This window comes from Salvelinus fontinalis, chromosome 3 (assembly GCF_029448725.1).
Source record: "Salvelinus fontinalis isolate EN_2023a chromosome 3, ASM2944872v1, whole genome shotgun sequence".
Lineage (NCBI taxonomy): Eukaryota > Metazoa > Chordata > Actinopteri > Salmoniformes > Salmonidae > Salvelinus > Salvelinus fontinalis.
This window is the reverse complement of record NC_074667.1, coordinates 55,953,280-55,958,481: the sequence shown is the minus strand read 5'-3', so window position 1 is coordinate 55,958,481 and position 5,202 is coordinate 55,953,280.

Genomic DNA, 5,202 nt, shown 5'->3' with positions numbered 1-5,202 from the left:
GAGACAGCCTATAGGGAGGAAGTCAGAGACCTGACCGTGTGGTGCAAGGACAACAACCTCTCCATCAACGTGATCAAGACAAAGAAGTTGATTGTGGACTACAGGAAAGGAGGACTTAGCACGCCCCCATTCTCAACCACATGGCTGAAGGCGAGATGGTTGAGAGCTTCAAGTTCCTTAGCGTCCACATCACCAACAAACTAACATGTTCCGAGCACACCAAGACAGTTGCGAAGAGGGCACGACAAAACCTTTTCCCCCTCAGGAGACTGAAAAGATTTGGCATGGGTCTTCTTATCCTCAAAAGGTTTTACAGCTGCACCATCGAGAGCATCCTGACCGGTTACATCACTGCCTGGTATGGCAACTGCTCGGCCTCTGACCACAAGGCACTACAGAGGGTAGTGTGTACGGCACAGTACATCACCGTGGCCAAGCTTCCTGGCATGCAGGACCTCTATACGAGGCGGTGTCAGATGAAGGCCCTAAAAATTGTCGAAGTCTCCAGCCACCCTAGTCATAGACTGTTCTCTCTGCTACCGCACGGCAAGCGGTACCGGAGCGCCAAGTCTAGGTCCAAGAGGCTTCTACCCCGAAGCTATAAACCCCCCCCCCCCCCCCCCACACTGCTGCTACTCTCCGTTATCATCTATGCATAGCGTGACAAACCTCTTCAAGGTTAGGAGAGTTTTTCACAAATTAAACGGGCGACCGTCACCAAAATCTCCCCAGAATGACAGTTATTTTTAACAGGACAGTACCTCTGTGTTGCTTTCCCCGTCCTGGTCCACCCAGGCCACAGGCGGGGTCAGGGATAGCATGGTTCGGTACACAAATCAGGTTCTCGGTAGGTCCAGTTCCAAACACCAACAGGTATGTCCAAACAGTCCAGGTCATACACGGTAAATCCAGCCAATATATATATGGTCACTTTCTCTATCTCTATGGTTCACAGATCCCCCCAGCCCCTTCCTCTCTCTCTTCCTGGATTGTCTTGATCCCTTATCTGTGGGTCGGCCCCACCTTCTGAGCGTTCCCCTTGCTTCTGAGAATTGTAGTTTTGGCGGTCGGACATTTGGCGACCTGTAGTTCTGGTCGGGGTGGCCATTTTAGTGAGAGGGCAGAGCCCATTTATTAGTTCTGCCCTCACAAATCTGCCATTTATCACTCGGCCCCCTTCTTTGCCACAGCAGCCACTTTAATAACCCTACCTGCATTTACATAATTACTTCAACTACCTCGACACCGGTGCCCCGCACGTTGACACATTATTTACTTCTGCTCTTTAATTATTTGTTTTTCTTATGTCCTACTTCTTTTTTGTGTGGGGGGGTATTTTCTTAAAACTGCATTGTTGGTTAAGGGCTTGTAAGTAAGCATTTCACTGTTGAATTCGGCGCATGTGACAAATACAATTTGATTTGATTTGATACAGTTTATATCTAAAACATATATGCTTGAAAGATTTTCAGCATTCAGTCCAATCTTAACTATCTCTGAATGGTCACATGCTGTACAAGTCTATTTCATACAATAGTCAAAATGTTTGTATTTACTGCATTCTTAATTTATGTATGTCAGATTGTTTGGAGCAGTGAATGGAGAGAGTGTGGGAAACCAAGGAAAACTCACTCACAGACCCGCTTTGGGACAATAGACTTCTGTACCCTGTATGACCCTGCCTGTGCCATTAAACCCCTACAACTCATCCAGAACGCCGCAGCCCGTCTGGTGTTCAACCTTCCCAAGTTCTCTCACGTCACCCCGCTCCTCCGCTCTCTCCACTGGCTTCCAGTTGAAGCTCGCATCCGCTACAAGACCATGGTGCTTGCCTACGGAGCTGTGAGGGGAACGGCACCTCAGTACCTTCAGGCTCTGATCAGGCCCTACACCCAAACAAGGGCACTGCGTTCATCCACCTCTGGCCTGCTCGCCTCCCTACCACTGAGGAAGTACAGTTCCCGCTCAGCCCAGTCAAAACTGTTCGCTGCTCTGGCACCCCAATGGTGGAACAAACTCCCTCACGACGCCAGGACAGCGGAGTCAATCACCACCTTCCGGAGACACCTGAATCCCCACCTCTTCAAGGAATAGGATAAAGGATAAAGGATAAAGGATAAAGCAATCCTTCTGCCCCCCCCCCCCCCCCCCCCCCCTTAAAAGATTTAGATGCACTATTGTAAAGTGGCTGTTCCACTGGATGTCATAAGGTGAATGCACTAATTTGTAAGTCGCTCTGGATAAGAGCGTCTGCTAAATGACTTAAATGTAAATGTAAATGAGGGGTGAGAAGGAATTTCACTTGTAAGGTTTGAATTCTAGAAATTAATTAAATCACAGATATAATGAATTATAAGGACTGCACAAGTGTTTTTTTATTATGACAGGGTGTAAGAGCAATTAGGTAACAGATCAGGAAATACATTATATTACACTTTATACAAACATGATTACATTGTAGTAGTCCTGTGTAATTCAGTAGGTAGAGCAAGGCAATGCCAGGGTTGTGGGTTCAAGACCTACAGGTGATCAGTACAAAAAAAAGTATGCACTTGCTACTGTAAGTCACACTGGATAAGAGCATCTGCTAAAATGTGAATGTTGTATCGAAGATTATAAATCTTATATCTAAAACGTATACGCTTGAAATATCTTCAGTATTCAGTCCAATCTTGACCATCTCTGAATGGCCATATGCTGTACAAGTCTATATCATCCAATAGTCAAAATATTTGCATTTACTACCTTCTTAATATATGCATGTCAGATGTATTAATTTTTTCTCCCCTAGGTGCTTAATGGGAACTGCTTGTGTAGAGATGAATTAGCATTTAACAAGGCACACTTCTGTTGTTAGGTGGAAGCTCTGTCAATGGGCAGAGTGTGGGAAAGCTCTGGAGAGCAGAGTCTCAGTCTAGTGTCATCATCATCATCAGTCCCATCAGCACCTGACTGTCTGGGGAACACCCAGAGTCACTGGGGAATAGCAACACTTATAGAAGGGAATTAAACAATAGCTGAATACATCAGTTTCTCCAGGGTACTAACATAACGTAGAAATGAACACTGATAAAGTACAGTATATGTCTTGCAGCACACTTTTAGGATAAAATCAAGTGTTCTAGTGTTTCCCTCCAAAATCCAGATGGTCTGTGATGTCATACTCTGTCTATAATAGAACACAGAGCCAATAGCCGTCAGTGAGGGTTCATTGAGCAGCTTTTGTAGTGCATTGATCACAGCACACATGACTCAGTGTGGGAAACTCAGATCAGTTCTCTACTCACACTGACCAGTAGCCTCAAGAGAGGAAACATCTGCTACCTCTGGACTCCAGAGTGCTTGACAGTATAATTACTTCTTCTGACTTTCGAGACCTCATGCCATTAATACAATATCGAACCTGTGAACTTAACCACAAGCTATATTTCTCTGCAAATTAACATACTTTATATTTTTTAAAGACGTCATATTTGATTCAATATTAATTTCTTTTGACAAAAATGAAATTCAGCAGCACAGAAAATTATAAATATGTTTAACTTTTCAATTGTGACAAAATGTAAAACACTATACTATATCATCATTTTTGTCATTATCCTGTTGGGGATGGGGGCGCTGTTTAGACTATTTATGCTAATGTGGCTAATTTTTTAAACGGCTTCCCACAAAATCCTTGATCGTACAATATGCATATTATTATTATTATTGGATAGAAAACAGTCTATAGTTTCTATAGGAGTTGAAATTTTGTCTCTAAGTGGAACAGAGCCCATTCTACAGCAATTTCCCTGACATGGAGTCAGATTTGAGAAACGTTGGCCACTTTTCTGAAGTCATTTAAACGGGCACTGTCGTTGCTATGACTATACGGACACTTCTTACGTCTTCCCCTGGATGCCTTTACGTGATGACGATTCCAACGGGCTCGATTGCTCGTTCACAGGCCCTACAAATGAAAAAAACCTTTAGCTAGCAAGTCTTTTCTTGCTGCGTAACGCGCGTGGAAGACACCGACCCTCTCCTGTTCCAAGCATTAGTTTAGCCTGTTATATTTCTCCGGTCATCTTTTCACTCGTTATAGGAGTTACAAACATCACAAAGTAGTTAATTTAAAGCGTTTTATAGCAATTTATATCCGTTTAGTGCGATTTTGGGACATTTATTTTTGCAACGATGTGAAAAGTTGGTCACGCTTTTCAGTTCATCCCGAACGTAGTTGACATTTCCACATGGCAAGAGGACAGCTTTCCACCAAAAGACGATTTCTCCCAAGAAAGGATCCTTTGCCCAAGATACTGATGGAAGAACAGCTCAAGGTAGGACATTTTTATTATGATAAATCGTGTTTCTGTCGAAACATTTTAGTGGCTTAGGACGCCATGTTTTTTGACGTAGCTTCGCTTGGCGCAAACTGTATTGAAAAGTAAGGATAAATTAAAAAATGTAATAACGCAATTGTATTAAGAATTAAATTGTCTATCAATCCCTGTCCACCCTATATTTTTTAGTCACGTTTATGAGTATTTATGTATAAGAGTAGATCACTGTCTAAGTGGCGCAAGGACGTTTTCTTTACCAGCTTGTCTACATTTCACATTGTCTAACCATGATTTTGGTGGCTAAATATAAACATTTTCGATCAAACTGTATATGCATGTTGTAATGTGATGTTACAGGAGTGTCATCGGAAGAATTCTGAGAAGGTTAGTGAAAAAATTAATATCTTTTGGCGATGTTGACTTTTATCGCTCACTTTGGCTAGAATCAATGCTGGGCTGCTAATTGCTATGTGCTAAGCTAATATAACGATTTATTGTGTTTTCGCTGTAAGACACTTAGAAAATCTGAAATATTGTCTGTATTCACAGGATCTGTGTCTTTCGATTCGTGTATGCTGTGTATTTTTACGAAATGTTTGATGATTAGTAGTTAGGTAAACACGTTGCTCATTGTAATTATTCTAGTCCATTTGTGATGGTGGGTGCAATTGTAAACTATGCCATCTACCTGAAATATGCACTTTTTTCTAACAAAACCTATCCCATACCATAAATATGTTATCAGACTGTCATCTAATGAGTTTTTTTGTTGGTTAGGGGCTATAAATATCTTAGTTTAGCCGAATTGGTGATGGCTACTGGTGTTGGTGGACAAATAAAAGATGGTGGAATATGCTAATGTGTTTTTAGGTAATAGATG